The 23,684-nt window shown below is 43.3% G+C and overlaps 1 protein-coding gene across 3 annotated transcripts in view; it reads right to left on the bottom strand.

Moving 5' to 3' along the window:
• The window catches only part of Zfyve1 (zinc finger FYVE-type containing 1), a 69,035-nt gene that overhangs the window by 41,901 nt on the left and 3,450 nt on the right, over positions 1-23,684 (bottom strand). The window lies entirely within an intron of this gene.

Genomic DNA, 23,684 nt, shown 5'->3' with positions numbered 1-23,684 from the left:
TTACATGATAGATAGATATATAACATTACAGCCTAGAGAGTCTAATTTGTGTCCCCAAATGTCCTTCAGTGAAGTTGTGATTTTTTTTTTTTGGTCTTTTCGAGACAGGGTCTCCCCGTAGCCCCAGCTATTCAGGAACTTGCTATGTAGCCCAGGCTGGCCTCAAATTCACAGAGCTCCACCGACCTCTGCCCCGCCCCCAGTGATGGGATTAAAGGTGTGTGCCACCACGCCCAGCTTAAGTTTTAATTATTTTAAAAGAGTTTATTGTTCAAACTTCATATATCCATAAAACAGCCAATAACAATTTAAAGAAAATTGCAGGGTCCTGCAAGCTGCTCAGCAAGTAAAGGTACTTGCCACCAACTCTGGTGACCAGAATTCCATCCCCAGGATCCACATGATAGGAAAGACCTGACACCCACAAGTTGTCCTCTGACCTTTACATCCCCCCCCAGATATACATACATGTACATAAATGTAATTTCTAAATTTTTTTCTTTTTTGATGTTTTTGAGACAGGGTCTCCCTGTAGTCCCAGCTGGCCTAGAACTCACTAGTAGACCAGGCTGGCCTTGAACTCACAGAAATTCACCTGCATCTGCCACCCAAGTGCTGGGATTAAAGTGTGCAAGATCCAGCTTCTAAATATTTTTTAAAAGAATACTGTAGGGTTGGAAAGATGACTCAGTGGTTAAGAGCACTGGCTATTCTTACAGAAGACCTAGATTCAGTTCCCAGCATCCACATAGCAGCTAACAACTGTCTACACTCCAGTTCCAGGGGATCCAACACCCTTTTCTGGCCTCTACAGGCACTGCACGACATGGGTGCATTTTCATATATGCAGGCAAAATGTTAATACCTATGGAATAAAAATGAAAAAATAGATAATTTATTTTTAAAAAAAAAGAACAGCCAGGTATGGTGGTGCATGCCTTTTAATCCCAGAACTCAGGAGACAGAGGCAGGTGGATCTGTGAGAGTGAGGCCAGCCTGGTCTACATAGCGAATTACAGGCCAGCTGGGGCTACAAGGAGACCCTGTCTCAAAAAAAAAGATTATAATAATAATTAAAATTTAAAAGGAACACTAGAGTCTTCATTAAAAAACCACCCCAAAAAGAGCAGGAAAAGGCCAAAGGCTAGTAGGATCTAGCAGGTGCTTCAGAAAACTGCTCAGGGCAGGGTGTGGTGGCGCACGCCTTTAATCCCAGCACTTGGGAGGCAGAGGCAGATGGATCTTTGGGAGTTCAAGGCCAGCCTGGTCTATATAGTGAGTTCCAAGAAAGCTGGGGCTACAAGGATACCCTGTCTCAAAAAGACAAAAAAAAAAAAAAGAAAACTGCTCAGGATCCCTACTCAGACTACAGAACCCCAGAGTCAACATATCTCCAAAGAAGCCTACTTGAGCTAAAGGAGTAATAAACCTTTATACCAGAATCTTCCAACCAACAGAATAAAAAACAAAACACCTTTCTGATTCAGGTGTCTGTAGCTGATAGAGAACACAGAGATGTAGACAGACCAAGGAGTGTAAAGTATGATAAGTCGCCTTCTTTAATCTCATCAAAAGGCACCACTCATTAATGATATGACTATTGTTATACTATTTTTTTTTTTTGGTCTTTTTGAGACAGGGTCTCTCTGTAGCCCCAGCTGCCCTGGAACTCACTACGTAGACCAGGCTGGCCTTGGACTCACAGAGATCCGCCTGCTTCTGCCTCCCGAGTGCTGGGATTAAAGGTATGCGCCACCATACCCAGCTGTTTTACTATTTTTATTTTATTTATTAATTTTATTTTGTGTGTATGAATGTATTGCTTGCATGTATGCAAGTGCACCCGTGTTGTGCAATGCCTGCGGAGGTCAGAAGAGGATGTCAGATCCCCTGTAACTGGAGTTACAGACAGTTGTTAGCCACCATGTAGGTGCTGGGAATTGAACCCAGGTCCTCTGAAAGAGCAGCCAATGCCCTTAAACACTAAGCCCTCTCTCCAGCCCCACTATAGTTATACTATTAAAAGCCTTGGTGCTGGTGATAATACCAACAGCTCACTGCCCACCTTTGCAGCAACAGAGCCAGGCACTAGATTCAGGAGCACAGGACCATGTCTGTCTTATCTTTGCATGCACAGCACTTAGGACACAGCCTTGTACACAAAAGCCTCAGATCTAGTGACAGAATAAATGAGTGACTGGATGCCAGATGCTTTGCTAGAAACTTTAATCACTTTCCCCCACCATACATCTTCCACAGGGCCCAACAGGCAGCACTTGATAAACTTGTGCATGGGCCACATGACTAGCAGATAACCCTGAGAAACAAGAAAAGATCCAGAAGCTGGGCATGGTGGTGCACACCTGTAATCCTAGCATTCAGGAGGCTGAAGCAGGAAGATCACAAATTCAAGACTAGGTTGGGCTACACAGCAAGATTCTGTCTTTAAAAAATTAAATTAAGCAGAGTGTGGTGGTATGTACTTTTAGTCCCAGCACTTGGAAGGCAGAGGCAGGCTGATCTCTGTGAGTTCAAGGCCAACCTGGTCTACACAGTGAGTTCCAGGCCAGCTAGGGCTACAGGGACACCCTGTCCCAAAAAACATTAAATTAAATTTTAAATTATTTTTTTAAAAAAGGTAACAAAGCAGCCCATTTTCAACCTGTGTCACTTAGCCAGTCTGGTTTTCCAAGTTGCTAAGGTAGCCAGCAAGAGACAAACAAAAGCTCCACAAACCTCTACGAGCAAGGAGTCAGCTAAGGTCAGGGTGGCCAGCTGGAAGAGTCATCTACTTTCTCAAACAGTTCTGAGCAATCCTGTGGTAGGGAGGTTGAGGCCTAGGGATTGTCTCCTCCATGAAAATCTACCCTCTAATGAATCTCTTAAGCCACAAACAGAAACTGGTATTGAAAATATCTGAGAGCAGGTATGTAGGATTAGGTACAGAATTAACTCTCCAGATTCATATTAGGTGTTCACCAAATTATGTAAATAAGCTAGGTGTTCTGGCACATTCATGTAATGCCAACACTCAGGAGGCTAAGGCAGGAAAATTGTGAGTTTAAGGCCAACATGGGCTACACAGAGAGTTCTGGGCCAGCATGGGCTACATAGCAAGATGCCCCTCCATCTCAAAAATCAAAACAGTAACACACACACACACACACACACACACACACACACACACATGTATACATATATATGATGAAACAAAAAACGGTCTCTGTAGACATCTGGGGATATTACTTGATTACTTGTTTGGTGTCCTGAGATACATTTAACACATATGTTCACATGTTCAGTCTAGAAAGAAAACTCAAAGAACTCAAAGCTCTTGGCTGGCTGTCTCCTGATGAGCTACAATCATTTAGCAGACAGTGACAGTATTTTTTTCATGTGTAAAACAAAGGTATAACCATTTTTACCTCTAACTGGGAAATATCATTGCAAATTAAATCAACAGATGAAGAGAAAATGCCTGGCAAAGTTGAAGCCAAACCTCATTTCTCTTTCTGCCTTTCACATCCCAAACCTGCCACATCCCAAACCTGTGGGTATTTTTCCCTGATCCAGAAAAAACCTAACTGCCTTCACCTACATAGCAGCAAGACCGATTTTTAAACTGAGAAAGCAAAGGTAAAAATAAGATAAGAAGCCTCATGTGATGGTGCATGCCTATGATCCCCCAGCACTGCAGGCTGAGGCAGGAGGATCAGGAGTTCAGTTTCAGCCTGGGCTGCACAAGAGTTCTGGGTCAGCTTGGACTAAGTGACTAAGTAGAGGGGCCGGAGACATGGCTCAGCAGTTAAGAGCACTGATTGCTCTTGCAGAGGACCAGGGTTTGATTCCCAGCACCCACATGGCAGCTACAAACATCCTTAACTCGTTCCAGGAGAACCTGACACCCTCTTCTGACCTCTGAGGCTTTGCACGACACAGACACATACATGTAGGCAATACACTCATACACATAAAATAAAAATAATAAATAGGGGCTGGAAAGTTGGTGTGGCAGTTAAGAGCACTGTCTGCTCTTGCAGAGAACCTGGGTTTGATCCCCAGTACCCACATGGTGGCTATGAACTGTCCTTAACTCCAGTTCCAGAGGAATCCAAAAGCTCTCTCCTGACCTCCTCAGCATTGCACGACACGGGTATACTCACATACATGCAGGCAATACATTCATACACATAAAATAAAAATAAGAAATAAAATATTTTTAATAAATAAAAAATATTAAAAAATAAAAAAATAAAAGAGCAACAAATGTAATTTTTTTAAAAAGATATTTCAGGAGATCTGAAATAGAGAGGCAGAGGCAGGCAGATCTCTGTGAGTTCAAGGCCAGCCTGGTCTACATAGTGAGTTCCAGGACAGCTGGGGCTACAGGGAGACCCTGTCTCCAAAAGACCAAAAAATAAATAAATAAATAAATAAATAAATAAAAGATTCCCTTTGATGAGGGAACGAAGTGGCCCCAGAAGGGACAAGGCTCCTGATCTTCCTGCTCTGCCTGTTTACACTCAATGACCCCACTTCGTCCCATTCCTGAAGTCAAAAGAGCTCCCTGACCCTGAATCTGCCAACGGCCACCCCACTGAGCCACCCCGCCCAATTCTAAAACAAGTCTGAAAGAGTCTGTGGTAAAAGCTGCAACAACAAAGCCACCCCTCCCCAACTTTCACTCTCCCTCCTCCCAGAGCCTACTGGACTCTTTTCTACTTCTAGTTTTGCTAGTGCTGGCCTTGAAAAAGCTACTTCACTCCTGAAGCCGTGGGACATAAGATAACTGATTACACAACCCCAGGAAGCAGTGAAAGGACAGGCTGAGATAGAGCACAGTGCTCCATCTCACTGTGTGGCACACAGTGAGGGAAACAGGAGCCATTATAACCTAGAACCAGCCCACAGGGAAAACACCCAGGTGTAAAGCACAGTAGCAACTGGGCTCACACCCAACTGTTGCTCAGAAGTCACTAATTGAGAAATGTGGCCAGAACTAAACTGACTCTACCTTAAGCAAAGCCCTCTCTGCTCACTTCAGGTAACTCCTTTCCTCTCCTCTCCTTCTAATTAAAATAATACATTATTATTAGTACTGGTGTTACAACTGACTCTCAATAAAATGACCACCCAATACATATTAAGCTGTGAGAAACCTAACAGCCTGTGCCTCTCCCCACCCCTCTACATCTTCCCTTACTAAAAATTTATTTGTGTAACATTCTAAATAGAGTTTGTAAAATGAATTAACAGTACTCAATGATCCCCATTTTCCCCATGTGGAAATCAGAGTACTTCATGGGAGGAAGTGTTCAGCAGGCCACCTCTGACCCAAGTGGATAACAGCCATGATGGACAGTCTCCCTCAAGAGATTCCATCTTTACCCTCAGAATCATTCCAGGAAGAATGAACATATATGGACTTTGTTCCCCAAAAGCCGTAGGAAGAGATCGGCAAGCAAAAGAGAAAGATCTAAACAGCTCACAACAAAGGACGTTCAATAAGCTCAGCCTCCTCTAGAAGATGACTACACCAAAACACTCCTAAGCAGCTCATATCAAGGCCCTTTCTTTCCTGGCCTCTGGAAGAAAAGGATCATGTCACAACCATGACCAGACATTCCTCCTAAGTTTCACAAAGATGCTGCAATGCATCTTTGGTACGCCTTGCATGTGTGTAAGTGCATCTGCGTTGTACAGTCTACTAATGATTTTTTGAAAGACTTTATTTTTAACTGTGTGTGTGTGTGTGTGTGTGTACATGTGAGTGTGGGTGCCTACAGAGTCCAGAAGAGAGTGTCAGATCTCTTGGAGCTGCTGCAGTTACAGGCAGATGTAAGCCACCCAATGTGAGTGCTGGGCACTGAGCTCAGGTCTTCTGTAAGCAGTATGTGCTCTTAAATACTGAGCCACCTCCCTAGCCCTCTACAGATGATTTTTATTTGTTGGTTTCTGGATTGTTTTGCTTTCTTTCCCTTTTAAACTGAGTTCCAAGTTAGAGAACCAAAGAAACCAAGCAAGATTCTCACTCTAATTAGAGATCAGTACCCCAAAACACAAGTAGAACTTGACTATAGTCAACAGGCACACACTGAGCTTACTGGTGTCTAGCACTGACCTAACATGATAGACCACACAGGTATAGACCAAGGAAAACATTTTTATTCTAGGGGAGGGAAAGAGGTGGAAAGTGAAAGAATTCTCCCTTGAAAAATCCAAAGCCTCCTTCATTATGTTTAAGAATATCAGGGTTTGAGCCAGGAGTGGTGGCTCGCGCCTATAGTCCCAGCACATGGGAGGCAGAGGCAGGCGGATGGATCTCTGTGAGTTCAAGGCCAGCCTGGTCTACATAGTGAGTTCCAGGAAAGCTGGGGCTACAGAGAGACCCTATCTCAAAAAGACAAACAAACAAACAAAACAAAACAAAACAAAAAAAACGAATATCAGGATTTGCCAGGCCGCCTTTAATCCCAGCACTTGGGAGGCAGGGGCAGGCAGATCTCTGTGAGTTCCAGGCCAGCTGGGGCTACAGGGAGGGTCTGCCTCAAAAAAAACCCCAAAAAAAAAAAAAAACAAGAATATGGGGATACAGCTCAGTGTAGAGCACTTGCCTGGCATGTGTGAGGCCCTCGGTTCCAATGCCAAATAAAATAAAAGAACACCAGGCAATGACTTATGTTCATGGTCTAATTTTCAAATAGCACTTTACTAAAATTAAGTCAAACCGATCAATGGCTTTATTTTAAAATAAAGTCCAAATGGAGAGATGGCTCAGTGGTTAAGAGCACTGACTGCTCTTGCAGAGGACCCAGGTTGAATTCCCAGCACCCACATGGCAGCTACGAATCGTCCTTAACTCCAGTTCCAAGGGAATCCAAAGCCCTTTTCTGACCTCCACAGCATTGCATGACACTGGTGCACTCACATACACACAGGCAATACACTCATACACATAAAATAAAAATAACAAAATAAAAATTATATATATAAAGTCCAAATGAATGCCTTTAATCCCAGCACTCAGGAGGCAGAGGCAGGTGGATCTCTGTGAGTTCAAGGCCAGTCTGGTCTACATAGTGAGTTCCAGAACAGCTGGGGCTACAGGGAGACCCTGTCTCAAAAAAAAAAAAAAAAAAAAAAGAACCTGTTTCCTCATCACAGTAAGTTCAGAAAGTTTACTTCCACTCCATCCTAAAAGAAATGCACACTTTGTCTTTGTGTATGGGAGAGTTCCATGCAAAAACACAATCATTTCTCAATCAAATGTTTTCTTAAGATGACTGAAGTCACAAATCTGGCCTTACAAACACACAGAATACATTTGGTAGGGACAAAGATCACTTTCTTCCACACTCGTGTCCCCAAAGTGTCCCATGACTTGAAAGGTCAGGAATCCCCCTCCCATGTCTTGCAACTATACCCTCCCACGCCCGACCCTGTGCCTTAGCCCTAGCCTCAAATAACACCCACAAGCTCCTCTGCTGTCCTGGCAGCAAACAGTGTGTCTACATAGACATGATCCACACACAAATTCTTCACCAACAGTCATTTTTAGTTCCATGATCCGTTTCTCTGACACACCTAACTTACCCAGTTCAGTTCTCATGTTATATCTGAATAAAAAAAGCTTTCCAGTTCCAAGGACTGGAAATACCAAGTCATCCTCAAGATCCCCCATCGTCCTCAAGAGAGCTTTCCAAAGACCTTCCAAAGGGGACTGTAGCCCTCTTTTACACGGCATGACATACTCCTATTTAGCTACAATAAAACCAATGCAAGGCTCTGGTAAAGTCTGGGGCCTTAGATGTAAAACTACCAGACTAGCAGAAGACAGAGACCTAGGATAATCACACCACAGGCAACAACAACTCAACTCCTGCTCAAAGCCTCCATTCCCGCCCACCATTTCTATTAACTCTTTTTCATTCTTACCAGCCCTCAGCTTCCCAACTAGACTATATACTCCATGCTGACAGGAATAGCTTTGTGTCATTCACTACCACACACATAGCAAGATGCCTAAGATGCCTGGCATACAACAGGAAATCAATATATATTTGTTAAATGAACGAATGAACACAGCACAGAAGATCAGGTGCTATATGCCCTCCAGGGGAATGAACAGAATGGTACCATTGAGGATTTGGTCAAGCCAGTTCTACTGGTCGCTGACTTTAGGACAATCCCTAAGAGATCATTTCTCAGTTTTCACACTCATAAAATGGGGAAAACATTATAATCTACTATACATTATTTTAATGCTGTGATGGTTATTTTGACCGAATCTAGAATCATCTAGAAGAAACACCCCCAGATGTGTTTGAGAACATATTTCTAGAGAAATTTAAATGAAAAACAAAGACACACCCTGAAATGGGGGCCATTATCTTACAAGCTATAGTTCTGAACTGAATAAAAAGGGAAGAAAAAAAAGAAAAATTTTAAATAAAAATGAAAAAAGGCCAGCTGAACACTAGCACTCATCCCTCTCTGCTTCCTGACTGCAGATGCAGTGTGATCAGCTGCCTCACACTCCTGCCTGCCCTGCCATCCCAGTCGTGACCGAATATATCCTCAAACTGTGAAGCTTTAAAAAAAACCTTCCTGGGCTGGAGAGATGGCTCAGTGGTTAAGAACACTGACTGTTCTAACAGAAGACCCAGGTTCAAATCCCAGCACCCACATGGCAGCTAACAACTGTCCGTAACACCAGTTCCAGGGGATCAGACAGCCTCTTCTGTCTTCTGCAAGCATTGCACGACACGGGTGCACTTGCCTACATGCAGTCAATACTCGCGTACACATAAAATAAAAATAATAAATATTTTTTTAAAAACCCTTAATTTGTTTTTCTCAAGTCATTTGTCACAGCAATGAAAAAAGCAACAATGCAGCTACCTTCATGGAACTTATATTCTAACAGAGAGATGATACTCAATATAAATATATGGTACAAGTTGGGTATGGTAAGGCATACCTAGAATTCCAACACTCAGGAAGCTGAAGCAGGAAGATCATGAGTTAGAGACCAGCATGGGTTACCTAGCAAGACCCTGTCTCTAAATAAATATATACATACATACATAATACATAAAATAGCCACCAGGGGCTAGGGAGACAGCTCAGTGGTTAAAAGCACTGGCTGTTCTTGCAGAGGACCCTGGTTCAATTCCCAGCACCCATATAGCAGCTAACAACCAACCTTCCATAACTCCAGTTCTAGGGGATCTGACAGACTCTTCTTGACTCCACAGGCACCACATGACATGGGTGCACTTACATAAATGCAAGCAAAATATTCATACACATAAAATAAAAAAAAATTTAAATAAAAAGTAAAATAGCAGCCAGGCGTGATGGTACATGCCTTTAATCCCAGCACTCGGGAGGCAGAGGCAGGTGGAGCTTCTGTGAGTTCAAGGCCAGCCTGGTCTACAGCTCGAGTTCCAGGCCAGCTGGAGCTACAGGGAGACCCTGTCTCAAAAAGACCGAAAAAAAAAAAAAAAGTAAAATAGCCATTCGCTATCAATAAATGAATAAACAAATTATGGTGGAGCCATATAACTCAGTGAAAAAAAGACCTGCAGCAACAGACACATCTCAAAACCATAATAAGCTGGTATTGACAGCACATACATATAAGCCTAGCTACTCAGGAAAGTAAGGCAGCCAGGAAGATCATAAATTCAAGGCCAGCCTCAGCAACTCAGTGAGGCATGCCTCAAATACTTTCAAAAGCCTAGGAGCTAGACTTTTAATCCCAGCACTCATGAGGCAGAGGTAGGTAGATCTCTGTGAGATTGAGGCCAACCTAGTCTCCATATTAAGTTCCTGACCAGCTGGAGCTACAGACATATGTGCCTCCAAAAAACAAACAAACAAAAGGCTATCAATGTGATTCAATGGTAAGAGCACTTGCCTAGCATGTACCAGTGCTTGAATTCACTGAATGGGGGATGGGGGGTGCACATAGTGTATGAAAGAAGCCAGCCTCAAAATAATACTACCTGTAGGCAGGCAGATCTCTGTGAGATGGAGGCCAGTCTGTCTACATAGTGCACCCAGGCCTGCTGGGGCTGCAGGGAGACCCTGCTTAAAAAGACACACACACACACACACACACACACACAAAAAAAAAAAACTAATTATATTTGTACAAAATTCTAAGACATTCAAATCTCTGATCTATAGTGATAGAAAGCAAATTAGTGATTGCTTGGGACTGACATCTTAGAAGCACAAAGGGAATCTTTTAAAGTGGTAGAAATGTTTTTGTGTACTGATTTTAGTGGTTACAGATATATATGTGTTAAAACTCAAAACTACACATAGAATATGTGCTTCATTATGTAAACATAATACATCAATAGTCTGTTTTTTATTTAATTTTGGGGCGGGGGTGTCTTTTTGAAACAGGGTCTCCTGGGTTTGATTCCCAACACACACGTGGCAGCTAGCAACTATCTATAACTCCAGTTCCAGAGGATCCGATGCCCTCTTCTGACCTCATGGGTATTGCATGACATGGGTGCACTTACATACATGCAGGCAATACATTCATACACATAAAATAATATTTTAAAAAAAAATAAGCAAGCTGGGCGTGGTGGCGCACGCCTGTAGTCCCAGCACTCGGGAGGCAGAGGCAGGTGGATCTTTGTGAGTTCAAGGCCAGCCTGGTCTACATAGTGAGTTCCAGGACAACTGGGGCTACAGGGAGACCCTGTCTCAAAAAAAAAAAAAAAAAAAAAGAGTAGCAAAGGGTCAGCAGGATGACTCAGTGGGTAAAGATGCTTTCTGCCAAGCCTAAAAGTGCCTAAGTTTGATCCCCGGAAGCCTCACAGTAGAAGGAAAGAACCAACCTCCACAAGTTGTCCTTGACCTATACACGTACATGGCATGCATGCCCATATCCACATATCATACTTACACACACACACACACACACACACACACACACACAATTTTTTTTTTAAAAGCTTTTTTTTTTTTGGTCGTTTTGAGACAGGGTCTCCTTGTAGCCCCAGCTGTCCTGGAACTCACTATGTAGACCAGGCTGGCCTCAAACTCACAAAGATCCACCTGCCTCTACCTCCCAAGTGCTGGGACTAAAGGCATGCGCCACCACACCCAGCTAAAAGCATTTTTTTTAGAAGGGGGCAAAATGAGGGCTGGGGATAGGGCTTAGTTGGTTAGATTGCTTGCCTTACACTCATGAAACCTTGGCTTCAATCCTCAGCACTGCATAAACCAGCAGCAGTGCATACCTGCTATCCCAGCATTAGGAAGGTAGAAGCAGGAGGCTCAGCAGTTCAAGGTCATCCTCAGCTACACAGTGAGTTCAAAGCCAACCTGGGCTACATATGATCCTGTCAAAGGGGATAGAGACAAAAACCAGAGGAAAAAGAAAAAAGAAAAAATACAAAGAAACAAAAGAGAGGCAGAGTGACAACACCCCAAAGAAACACCCTTTGTGCCTCCAGAAGCTCCTTTGTGTTTCTTTCAATAGATCTTTCTAATTTTCCTGGCCTGGAGCTGTCTACATCCTTGTCTGCCTGCCTGCCTGCCTACCTTCCCTCCCTCCCTCCCTCCTTCCTTCTAGACAAGAGGAAAAAGTGGGGGGGGGGCAGCACAAAAACTGGAGGTAACCTAAAACAAAGACAGGTTCCCTAAAAAGCTTACTCACAGCAGGGGCACAGTGGTGCAAACCTTTAGTCCAGGACTCAAGAGGCAGGTGAGTCTCTGTGAGACAAGGCCAGCCTGGTCTACACAGGAAGTTTCAGGCTAGTTAGGAGCTACAGGGAGACCCTAATCTCAAAAAACAACAACAACAAAAAATTCCAACCCTCAGGAGGGAGAGGCAGAGGCAGAGAGGCAGAGAGGCAGAGAGGCAGAGAGGCAGAGAGGCAGAGAGGCAGAGGCAGAGAGAGGCAGAGAGGCAGAGAGGCAGAGAGGCAGAGAGGCAGAGAGGCAGAGAGGCAGAGAGGCAGAGAGGCAGAGAGGCAGAGAGGCAGAGAGGCATGTAGAGGAAAAAAAAAACGTAACCAGGTGTTTTGGCACATACCTTTAAAGAGGCAGAGGCAGAGGCAGAGGCAGGCATATCTCTTTGAGATTGAGGCCAGCTGGGGACTAGGGAGACCATGTCCAAAAAAAAAAAAGGTTGACTCACAGTGGCCTTGATGGGTCAAATTCTAAACAAAATACTCTCCCAGGTTAAAAGCCAGTCCTAACAAAACAAGGCCAAGGCTGAGAATGTCAGAGATGTTGAGCAGAAACTGAGGGCACATCACAGGAGCTCTTTCATCCTGACCATCTGAGTCATCCTCAACCCGGTTTCCCAGTCATCCTATTTAATGCTATCCCCCTCTACCACATCACTAAACAAAGCGGCTTTCACTTGGGTTCCTGTGAGTGAAGGGCAGTAGGGCAGGAAGGCTCTGCTGCTCCTCCAATTATTGCTTATTATTTTGACAGATAGCCCCTAAGAGGTTTTGCTTTTTGTTTTGTTTTTGTTTTGGGCATGGTACATAAAAATCCAATGGCAAAATGTGTATACGTTCTGACCAGAATTTGCCAAAGCAGTAACCACCCACTGAACCAAAAATAAGTTCTTACACTCTAAGAATGGAAAAGTTCAATAATGCAGAAGATCAGGATCCCTCTGGCTCAGTCAACTGACCAAAATCAAGTTCAGCAGAGTTTGAAGCAGCCTACCTAAAGACAAGACCTAGAAAACGCTGGCCCCAAGAAGCCACCTAGACCAGGAGTCAGAAGACATGGTGAAGGAGGCCCACAGCACATGACACGAAAACAGAAGCGGCAGAGCACCGTGGCAGACGCACCCTGCCAGTTGGGGTAGAGTTCCCATACAATAAGAAAACATCCTCTACTATTTTCTATTTCTAAGTCCTACCAAAATAATGTCTCTTTTGGCCAATTCAAAAAAAAAGGAAAAGCCAAGTCCCAGTATTTAGAGCAGCACTATTCTGGGACTGTAAACAAGTGAGGCAGCCAAGCACCGTGTTGGGTCTTCTTAAAGGAACGATCTCAATGAGGTATCCAGTGACTAGGTTGGGGGAAGGACAGAAAGAATCATCACAGCCCAAGGTTGCTTCCAAGTCAAGAAGGGCCTGGCCCACATAGGCACTGTTAGCCTCTCCACATGGTTGACTCAGGAGACATGTGACCTGAGAGTTCCTGGGCCCTCCTAAGTCTCAGTCAGGGGGTCAGTCGGCATGGAGGTGAGAGTTCTGGTCAGCTTGCTGCTCTGTGCTCTTGAAAAGAGGATATTCATGAGAACTTTGTAGAAGAAACAGAGGCGAATAGGGTGGTGAGGGGAAAAAGGAAAACCTGTATGGAGTCTTAAAAAAAAAAGTTGGGCAGGTAGCACATGCCTTTAAATCCCTGTTCACTAGAGGCCTAGAAGCAAGTGGATTTCTATGACATTGAGTCCTGCCTGGTCACCACAGTGAGTACTAGGCCAGTTGGATCTAGAGGGAGTGGCTTGTATGTTTTTTTTTAATTAATTAAAATTTTAAATTAATTTAAAAAAAAACAGGGCAGCAGGGCATGGTGGCATATACCTTTAATCCCAGCAGAGGCAGGTGGATCTGTGAGTTCAAGGCCAGCCTGGTCTACACAGTGAGTTCCAGGCCAGCTGGGGTTACAGGGAGACCCTGTCTCAAAAAGACAAAAACAGGGCTACCAAGAGATGGTTCAGTCGTTAAAGAGTGCTTACTGCTCTTACAGAAGACCCAGGTTCAGTTCCCAGCATACACATTAGGCAGCTCTCAACCACTCAACCATCTGTAACTGCAATTCCAGGGCATCCAGGACCCTCTGGTCTCCTCAGGCACCTGCTTACCCAAGCACACATACACATAAGTAAAAACAAATCTTAAAAAAAAAAATGAGCCAGATGTGGAGGCACACACCTTTATGCCCATCAGAGGCAGGTATTCTCTTGTGAGTTTGAGGCCTGGCTGGTCTAGTGAATTCCATGTTGGCAAGGGCTACAGGGAGACCCTGTCTCAAAAGGACCAAAACAAAACAAAAAAACAATGAAGTATGCCTTTTTGTATTTCACCTTTTTTCCCTGACTAGTAAACACTAACAAAGATGTCTAATTCATTCAAGATCCAACAGATAGGAAAATAACCATCTTTTTCCTCCTCTAAGAACCTTAATTGCTAGAAAGTTTATTCTCTTAACCTTTGAGACATTTGCTAAGGGTGTTGCCTATGGTTTCAGGAGATTATAAATGACCTGTCAGTATAGGTCGTTTATTACTGATTAAATAATAGGTTCTTAAGTCCTGTGTTCTTCCTAGTACTCTTCCACTGAGGCCTAGAAAAATCAGGAAGTACAACAGAAAAGTCTGACCATTTTGCCAGAAAGCTTACAAAATACACCAAAAAAGAAGATTGACTTCACCAGCAAGATTACTTCCGAGGAATGAACAGAACCAAAAGAGGAAGAAAAAGCCAGTGTCTGCTTAAATGTTTTGTCCCTGGCATGTTTTCCACCGTACTAGAGCCCAGTTCTCCTATTAGGGTGAAACTTCATCAGGTAATGTTTCTCACTGTGCTGCTGACATTTTTGACCCGATGAATCTTTTCTTCTGGGGAGGGGGCGCTGCCCTATGTAAGATATTTAGCCACACCCCAGTCTCTACCCACTAGCCAGTGCCACAACCCATCCTCATCTCCAGCAGTCTCTGACAAATGTCCCCAGAAGAGCAAAATTCCTCCCAGTTGAGAACCATCTTGTCAGATAATACCAAATGAGATTAACATAGCTCCCTTTATTATATGAATCAGGCTCTTAGTTTTATCTATTTAAGTCAACAAAAAGGCTGAGATATTAAGCAGGTGCTATCTGCACAACAAAATGCCTAGGAATCACTTCTGAACCCTCATATACCTTCATCCTACCACACCAGCATTCATGACTGTCCTTTTCACTCCTAAACTTTGTACCAAATTCATCTATATTCCCTCAGCTTTAACTCTAAATCTACCTCTGCTCCTTGTTCTCTGCTCTGTGTCCTGTGTGGTCTCCCTGCTTCCTCTACCTCTCAATAATCACTACAGGTTAGTCTGTAAACTAAAGTCCAGTCAGCTCTTAAAAACACTTGTATCAGGGGACTGGAGAGATGGCTCAGTGGTTAAGAATTGGCTGTTCTTGCAGAAGACCCAGGTTCAAATCCCAGAACCCACATGGCAGTAACAACTATCTGTAACTCTGGTTCCAGGGCATCCAGCAGCCTCTTCTGTCCTCCATGGGCACTGCACAACATGGGTGCACTTAACCTACATGCAGGCAATATACCCATACACATAAAATAAAAATTTAAAAAAAAAAAGCTATCTGGTTTTGTGACTTCCTGGTATAAAGCAGGTTCTTTCATTATCTAAATCCACATTTGGGGCTGAGAAGATGGCTCAGATAGTAAGGTGATTGCCACATAAGCACAAAGACCTAGTTCAATCCCCAGCATCCTCATAACAAAGCCTCTGCTGAAGAGGCAGACAGGTCAGCCAGTCCAGCCAAATCGGTGAGTTCCAAGTTCAGGGAGAAACCCTGTCTGTCTCAAAAACTAAAGGAGATCTCTGTGCATCCAAAGCCAGCCTGGTCTACATAGTAAATTCTAGGCCAGTCATGGCTACATTGTGAGACCCTGTCTCAAAAAGAAAAGGAAGAAAGGAAGGAAGGAAGGGAGGGAGGGAGGGAAAGAGCAACTGAGGAAGACACCTGAGTCGGTCCCTGGCCTACACGCACACACGCACACATGCACACACACACACACACACTGAACCACACTTCTTTCCATGCCCTGAAAGACATCAAGTCATCTGGCACCTACGTGTGTATATTCTTTCGTTACCACTCTACCAGCTCACTCCAGCCACACTGGCATTCTTCCTGCACCTTACACATGCCACCTAACTTTCACTTTCTTCCCAGTCTGTCTACCTGGACATCTGTTTTCCAGTTAGCAGTAACAATCAGGTTTGATTACAAATTCCCTCTGCAAGAAGACCTCCTACCATCCTGCAAAATGGCTTCCAATCACACTCCCTGATGATGCTTACTGCACCTAAACCAGTGTGTTGAGTTTACATGTGATGTCTGTTTTCCTCACATGCACAGGGAGCCTCATGAAGGCAGACCATGGACTGGCTATCCTACATCACAGGAGTCTAAGAAGTGCCTGGCACATGATATACGCTCAACATTAGTGGTGAAGAGTGTCTCTGGCTAGCAAGCTAAAGGTGGGCACTCAAAAGCCACACACGCCTTCCTATTTCTGACACCAAAAGTCTGTGTCTCCTCAAAGTTACCACTATGTACACATTCAAGGACAAGGTAATGAAGCCAGGCATGATGGCATACACATTTAACCCCAGCAGGCGAATCTTTGTGAGATCGAGGCCAGCCTGGTCTACATAGTGAGTGCCAGGCCAGCTGTGGCTACAGGGAGTCCCTATCCCATAAAGACCAAAAAAAAATTTTTTAATATTTTATTATTTTTATGTGTATGAGTGTATTGCCTGCATGTAGGTAAGTGCACTTGTGTCGTGCAATGCGCAGAGGACAGGGGAGGCCATCGGATCCCCTAGAACTGGAGTTATGGACAGTTGTTAGCTGTCATGTGGGTGCTGGGATTCAAACCCAGGTCTTCTGCAAGAACAACCAGTGTTCTTAACTGCTGAGCCATCTCTCCAGGCCCCAAAGACCAAAAAAATTTTTTTAAAAAGACAGAGTATTGACAGCCATTTCAAATCTTGAAGGAAGTGTCCAGGTCTTCCAAAAGAAGTTGAGTATTACTCAAAGCGGGAACAAGTTTGGGAAACTAGACTGAAGAATTTGAGGAAACCACATACAACAGCCACAGCCTACAAGGTGCCAAAATGATCCCTGTGAACTGAAATGAAAACAGCAAAAACCCTGAATACCTAGAGACAGGGAAGAAAAAAATCTTGGGGCCAACTTGTAGCATGCCTGCTACAATGAAGACGCTCTTGCTCATGTTTCTGTGAATTCTTTCATTTGATCTCCAGCAGCCATGGGGAATGGAGAGTAGGTGTTACTAATCATGAAGCCTAACTAAAAAGTTTAAATGGGGGCTGGAGAGATGGCTCAGCAGTTAAGAGTACTGACCGCTCTTGCAGAGGACCTAGGTTCAATTCCCAGCACCCACATGGCAGCTAACAATCATCCCTAACTCTTAGTTCCGGGGGATCCGAAGCTCTCTTCTGACCTCTGCAGACATTGCACGACACAGGTGCACTTACATACATGCAGGTAGTACACTCATTACACATGAAATAAAAATAATAAATTAAAATTAAAAAAGCCGGCCAGGCGTGGTGGTGCACGCCTTTAATCCCAGCACTCAGGAGGCAGAGGTAGGCAGATCTCTGTGAGTTTAACGCCAGCCTGGTCTACATAGTGAGTTCCAGGACAGCTGGGGCTACAGGGAGACCCTGTCTCAAAAAGACCGAAAAAAAAAAAAAATTTAAAAAGCTTAAATGACTCCATCAGCAATACTTAAAGAGCTTAGGATCTTAGAGCAAGATGCCTGTGTTCAATCCTAGGCTACTTACTGTAACACAATCTTGCCAAGTCTCTGTGCTTCTGAGTCCTCATCTATGAAACACTATATACTTCATTCACAAGGTGTGGTAGGCTGAATATACCCTCCACCCAGGAATGTCCATGTCCTAATCCCTGGAAGCTGTGAATATGTCATTCTGTATGACAAAAAGGACTTGTAGATCACTGAGTTAAGGATCTTGCAATGGAAAGATTATGTGACATTATCTTGGTAGGTCCAATATAATCACGAGGACAATTACAAGGTGGCATTAAGAGGGACATAGACACAGAAGGACTGTGACAATAAAGTACAGAAACACAGGAATTGGAAAATGCTACAATGCTGGCTTTTAAATTCAATGTCAGGACTACAAACCAAGGAATACAGAGAGACTCTTTTAGCTGGACAAAACCAGAGGAAGCAGATTCTTCCCTATAGCTTCTAGAAGGGGCAGAGACCTGTCCACCCATTTAAGGACTTTTGATCTCCAGAATTAGTAGAGAATAAGTAAGTGTTTTAACCACTAATTTTGTGATAATGCATTATTGCAACAGTATGAAACTAATACAGGATTATCATTAGGATTCCATGATCTCACACAGGTGCAAAGTTTCTAACACCAAATTAAGAATGTTTTCAAATTTTAGCAATTATGAATAGAGCACAGGGAAAAAGCTTCTGGGCCGGGGTAATGGTACACATCTGTAATCCTAGCACTTGGGAGGCAGAGGCAAGAAGAGTGCAAGTTCAAGGACAGCCTGTTCTTGACCATGGGTTACATAAGACCCTGACATTAAAAGAGAAAAGAAAAGAAAGGTTTAGTGATAGCAATATGTTTACCATTGCACATGACATTCTATAGGACATAAAACACTGTCCTGTTCTCCAAGAGTTTACAAAATAGCTGAATTTATAATCTACATTTGTATTATACAATCATCTTTATTTTGTACATACAGAAATCTATCAGAAAATAGGTAATGTCATTCTAAATAGATTTCTACTTACAATTCTATGAGAACAAATACCCTTCTAAAATCAAAGAATTCTGTTCAAATCTACTAGTTCCAACCAATGTTGCTTGTGATTGATAAACTGTTATTTCCTAGAAAGTAGTAAATATTCATGAAGAAAGGAAAAACAGCAGGACTTTCTTTTTGTCAGCCTGCCTGGCTGGCTTGGAACTCACTACATAGGCCTTGAACTCACAGAGATCCATCTGCCTCTGCCTCCCAAGCAAGAGGAATCTTTAACAACGACCTAACTATACACATTACACATTGAAGGTAAGTAACTCCAGGTAGTTGGATTATCTTCCTCATTATATTTCATACAACAACAAAATCATACCTAGAGTCAAGGCACTCTTCAAAGTCTAGGGCAGGGGAACTGCAAGCTCAAGGCTAGCCTGAGTAATAGTGAGAGGTCTCAAAAAACCAAGAGTGGTTCATGAGACCCCAGCCTCCCCAAGGATGTCTGGGCAGTTAATGGTTGCTGGGGAAGGAAAAGACATTTTCTTCAGTGGTATAGCCACTGGTTAACCTTGGTAACCCAAAGTAAACTCATTAGTTCACAAAAATAAATGTATAATTTTAAGAGAGCTCAAGAGAAAGATCAAGAGACAGACAGACTAGGCTAAAGATGTAGTTCAGTTGGTAAAGTGCTGACCTAGCATGCATGAAGCCCTAGGTTTGATCCCCAGCACCACATAAACCAGGTAGAGTGGCACAACCTGAAAGAAATCCAAGCACTAGGAAGGTAGAAGAAAGTGGATCAGAAATTCAGGTCATCCTCTAATGCACAGAGTGTTTGAGGCCAGCCTATGTTCCATGAGACTATGTCTTAAAAAAGTAAGAAAGAAAATAGAAGCTGGTCATAGTGGCACAAACCTTCAGTCCCAGCACTGGAGAGGCAGAGGCAGGCAGATCTCTGTAAGTCCAAGGCCAGCCTAATCTACATAGTAAGTTCCAAGTCAGCTGGGGCTATAGGGAGACCCTGTCTCAAAACAAAAAAAGGAGAAAAGAGGAAGAGGAAGAAGAAAAAAATAATAATTATAATACACAGGTATAGTGACAGGTACCTATAACCCCAGTCCTGGGAGGGGGGAAGACAGAAATAGGAGGATCCCAGGGTTTGATGGCCAGGTTAGCCAAAATAAAACAGCAAGCTCTAGGTTCAGCTCTAGAGACCCTGTCTCTGAGAGCAAAGTGGAGAGTAATAAAGGAAATTGCTCAAGACGAATCTCTGGTCTCCACATGAATGTATACGTTCACACACATAAGCATACATCACACACACACACCCCACACACACACATACATTCTCTCTCTCTCTCTCTGAGATTAGAGAAAATAGTAAATTTTAAAGAGCATGTACTTCAAGAATGAATAAAATTTTTTAAGATATCAGCATAGGAGTTGGAGAGATGGCTCAGTAGTTAAGCACACTGACTGTTCTTGCATAAGACCTGGGTTCGAATCCCAGCACCCACATGGCAGCTAACAACTGTCCTTAACTCCAGTTCTAGGGGATCCAACAGTCTCTTCTGTCCTCTGTGGGCACTGCATGACATGCGTGCACTTATCTCCATGCAGGCAATACATGCATACACATAAAATATAAATAAATAAATAAATGTTTAAAAAATATGTCAGCACAATATTCATGAAAATTACTTTACCAGTTCATCAAAAATCATGTCACTTTAGGGAAAGCATCAACACCATGGACTGACTTTGAAAGGGTAACATCAGAACAGAACCAAAGAGAACTGTCCAAACCCAAGTGCTCCATTTATTTATTTATTTATTTTTACATTGAGCATGCATTTCCAAGTGCTCCATTTATAAAATATTTAGCCCACAATGTCGCCCAATTAAAGTATAATCCATAATGAAGACATTATTGCTGACAAGGGCGGCAGAATGGGATCTGGGTCACTCTCCTATAACTCAGTTCCTTTCAAATCAATAAAGGAAAGTCTGTGTTAGCAAAGAATTCAGCTGACAGTGGAAGTGCATAGGAATCATGATGTATTCCATTTCCCTCAGCTTATCCAAGTAGGAAAAAAAGTAGAGGTAAAAAACATTTAGTGGATGGATAATGGGGAAATTTCTCTAATGGTAACCTACATTGGTGTTTCCTCCTTTCTGAAGACTAACAGAGTCATCACTGCAAGTACTGAGTCAGTGGGCCACAAATACCTCAATACTTGGCAATACACAACTGTCCTTAACTCCAAGGTGCCAGGCTCTGGACACTAGGTGCCAGGCTCTATGATAAAGTCTTTTTCATTCCTAATCTCTTTGAATCCTCTGAACAACCCTATGTAGTTTAAGTGAAACTGGCTGGCAAAGCTTAAATAACTTGTCCATGGTTACAAAGCCAATGAGTAGTAAACTAGGATGTGAATTTAAGTAGTTAATCAACCTTCACCTAAAATCAAACTCAAGGGCTAGTGAGATGGCTCAGCAGACAAATAAGCTTGCTGCCGAACCCTGACAACCTTAGTTCAACCCGAGAACCACATAGGTGGAAGGAAAGAATTGACTCCTACAAGTTGTCCCCCAACCTCTACATACACATTCGTATATACATGCACACAAAACAAAAAATTAATTTAAAAAAGCCAACTCTCACCAGACATGGTGGTGTATGCCTTTAATTCCAGCACTCGGGAGACAGAGGCAGGTGGATCTCTGAGTTCAAGGCCAGCATGGTCTACATAGTGGGTTCCAGGCCAGCTAGAACTCTACAAGGAGACCCTTCCTTGAAAAGTCAAAAAAAAAACCAAACAAGCCAACTCAAAAAATTATTGACATGGCTGGGTATGATGGCACACATCTTTAATTCCAACACTCAGGAGGGAGAGGCAGGCAGATCTCTGAGAGTACAAAGCCAGCCTGGTTCATAGTGGGTTCCAGGTCAGCCAGGAATACATAGTAAGACTATGTCTCAAAAAAAAAAAAGTACTGACATTATACCACCCCTTTCCCAGTCATTCCTGATTTTCACATGCAGTCATCTCCCAGTTGGGACATATTTTTAACTTACTGTTTGCCCATCTCCTATCATGTGCCACCTTCTCATCAACAAACCAAGGATCCTCTAGTCATTCTGGATGCCCTCCCTGGCTTTTACTGATCAGAAGTCACCAAGGTTGGAGTGTCCCATCTGAAACTTTTTTTAATTTAAGGTTTTTTTTAATAGTTTTTCTTTTTTCTTTTTTCTTTTTTTTTAAGGGAGAAAGGTTTATTGTGGCTCACAGTTCAAGGTACAGTCCATCATGACAGGGAAGTCCTGGTGACAGGAACATGAGGCAGCTGGTCACATTGCTTCCACAGTCAGGAAGCAGAGAACAAGAGAGCGAGAGAGCAAGAGAACAAGAGAGCGAGAGCGAGAGCAAGAGAGAGAGAGAGAGTTTTTCTTTTTATTTTATGTGCATGAGTGTATTGCCCACATGTATGTAAGTGCACCTATGTTGTGCAGTGCCCATGGAGGTCAGAAGAGGGCACCAGATCCCATGAAACTGAAGTTAATGAACAGTTGTGAACCACCATATGGGTTCTGGATTCAAACCCAGGTCTTCTGCAAGAACAACCAGTGCTCTTAACCACTGAGCCATCTCTCCAGTCCCTGAAACTATTTTTAATCATGTATATCTGTGTCTCTGAGTGTATGGGTTTGTATAGAAATGGAATGCCCATAGAGGCCAGAAGAGGGAGTCAAATCCCCTGGAACTAGGGTTACAGGCAGTTAGTTATAAGCCTCCTGACATGGGTGCTGGGAATCAAACTCAGGTCTCCACAAAAACAAAAAGGCTGAGCCATCTATCTAGTGTACCCTCCCAACACTCAATCCTCACTTTCATATGCTGATTGTTCTGAAGTGGACTGGGACAAGATCATCAAGGTGGAGCCCCTGCTTGAAGGGACAGAGAAACCTGAGCTGAGCATTCTGTATGTCTCCCTGTGATACCCTCTGCCATGCTCTGACACAGCAAAAAGCTTTGATCAGAAACTGGTGGCATGCTCTTAGACTTCCCAACTTTTTTTTGTGAGCAAAAAACGTTTATTCTTCCTAAGTATGTTACTCTGATACCCTGACTCAAGTATTTTTTTATAGCAACAGGTAATGAACTAAGGCAAAAGCTTCTACATGAAAATCAGAAGAGGCCATCTGAAAAGAATATTGTCCTTGTAAAAGGCTCCTTCCCCTCCCCGCACTGTTCCTTATCTCTAACATTTATTCACAGTCTACTAAGTGCTCTTCAGATAACAGTTCTTACTAATAATAATACTAAAGACAAGCAAGAAGTGGTGGCTCATTCCTTCAGTCCCAACACTGAGTTCAAGGCCAGTCTGGTCTACATAGTGAGTTCCAGGCCAGCTGGGGCTACAGGGAGACCCTATCTCAAAAAGAAAGACAACCAGGTGTGGTAGCACATGCCTTTAATCCCAGCACTCGGGAGGCAGAGGCAGGCGGATCTCTGTGAGTTCAAGGCCAGCCTGGTCTACATAGTGAGTTCCAGGACAGCTGGGGCTACAGGGAAACCCTGTCTCAAAAAGACCAAAAAAAAAGTCTGAGCACAGGCCAAGGGAGCAAGCCAGTAAGCAGCATAGCTTCATAGTCTGTGCTCCAGGTTCCTGCCTTGGCTTCCCTTGATGACGGACTGTGCTGGAAGCCAAATAAACCCTTTCCTCCCCATTTTGGTCAGTGTTTTTTTCTTTTAAATATTTTATTATTATGTGTGTATTGCCTGCATGTAGGTAAGTGCACCTGTGTAGTGCAATGCCTGAGGAGGACAGAAGAGGCTGTCGATCCCCTGGAACTGGAGTTAGGGACAGTTGTTAGCTGCCATGTGGTCAGTGTTTTATCACAGCAATAGAAAGCTAAGACACAAGGGAGCCAATACCTTCTTCTGGCCTTGTGGGCATTACACAACACAGGGGCACTTACATACATACACACAAAACACTCATACACATAAAAAAGATATATTTTTTGCCAGGCATGGTGGCGCACACCTTTAGTCCCAGCACTCGGGAGGCAGAAGCAGGTGGATCTCTGTGAGTTCAAG

The sequence above is a fragment of the Nannospalax galili genome, unplaced genomic scaffold (assembly GCF_000622305.1).
Source record: "Nannospalax galili isolate Female #2095 unplaced genomic scaffold, S.galili_v1.0 scaffold24, whole genome shotgun sequence".
NCBI lineage: Eukaryota > Metazoa > Chordata > Mammalia > Rodentia > Spalacidae > Nannospalax > Nannospalax galili.
Note: the sequence above shows the minus strand (reverse complement) of the source record. Positions and strands in the feature narration are given on the sequence as shown.